Below are 1,409 nucleotides of genomic sequence, written 5' to 3' on the forward strand. Positions count from 1 at the left end.
AAAATGCCATGGATTAGGGGCATCAAAGTCTTCAAACTTTGATGTCATTTCTCCTTAGTACTTAGAGCCATCCCTGAAAGCATTTTTCCAATAAAGCAAGCACATCTGTTAATATCTTGACTATTGGTATCATGTGTGTTGTTTATAGAGTCAAATAAGTAAAAATCTTTGAAAACAATTTTTTTCCCTCCATCTATCATAATGTTGACTATTGGTCCAATGATGAAGATTTGGGTTTGGTGGTTTTTTTGTGTGTGTTGTGGTTTTGTGTTTTTTGTTTTTGTTTTATGTTGAGACGTAATCCATATTGAAGGCTGTAGACTTTGATCTTCTGCAGCAAGCAATACAAGTCTTTTAAAAAGTAAGGTTGTATCAACTGCAGAGTGTAGGTTTTAGTTTTATTTGGTTTTTCAAAAATTTTTATTTTATGTTAGTTTGCATGCAAAATTAGTATAATTTTGTTAAACACTGTCCATCAATAACTTTATTTCATACAATTATTCCTATTCATTGTGTTTTAAAAATTAATCATCATTAAATTATGCTCATCACTACCTCATCTTTTCTGATCGCCACAGAATATTTCCCATTTCCTTTATCCTCCCCTTCTACCAACCAAATTGTGCAACCCTATTATTTCCGCCCTGATCATCCTCACCCCTCTGTTCCCACCCTTTCCCACCTTGAACCCCTATATACATTTTACTAGTTATCCCTCTATTATTACAATAATATTGAAATAGAGTGATAATAGTGGGAATCCTTTTCTTGTCCTTGCTCACAAGGGGAATTATTTTATTCTTTCTCCATTAGGAATGAAGTTGGCTCTTGGATTCACATATATACTTTTCACTATGTCAAGGAAATTCCCTTCTATTACTATATTGTTGAATGTTTTAATCAGGAATGTGTGTTGGATTTTATCAAAACCCCTTTTTGTATTAATAGATAGGAATATGTAGTGTTTGGGTTGTTGTGGGTTTTTTTATTGTTGTTGTTGCTCTTAATTTGATGAATTGTATTCTTTGTTTTTCTTAAGTTGAAAACCTTGTAAACTTGTTATGAATCTCACTTGCTCATGATAAACTATTTTTTGATGTTCTATTATTGGTTTTTGAACCATGCGGTGTTGCCCTACTCTGTTCTGACGACTGCCTCTTGGTCCAAGTATTAGGTTTCGCATTAGCAAGATTAAATGTTCTGGGATTCCCATTCTTCTCAGAGTCAGTCACAGTTTGTCATGATCCACACAGTCAAATGCCTTTGCATAATCAATGAAGCACAGATAGACATTTCTCTGGTACTCCCTGCTTTCAACCAAGATGAATCTAGCATCAGCTACAATATCCCTAGTTCCACGACACCTTCTAAACCCAGCCTGGACTTCTGGCAGTTCTCTGCTGATGTAC

Source organism: Elephantulus edwardii, unplaced genomic scaffold (genome assembly GCF_000299155.1).
Source record: "Elephantulus edwardii isolate Elephantulus edwardi_28Jun2011 unplaced genomic scaffold, EleEdw1.0 scaffold00123, whole genome shotgun sequence".
In the NCBI taxonomy this organism is placed as follows: Eukaryota; Metazoa; Chordata; class Mammalia; order Macroscelidea; family Macroscelididae; genus Elephantulus; species Elephantulus edwardii.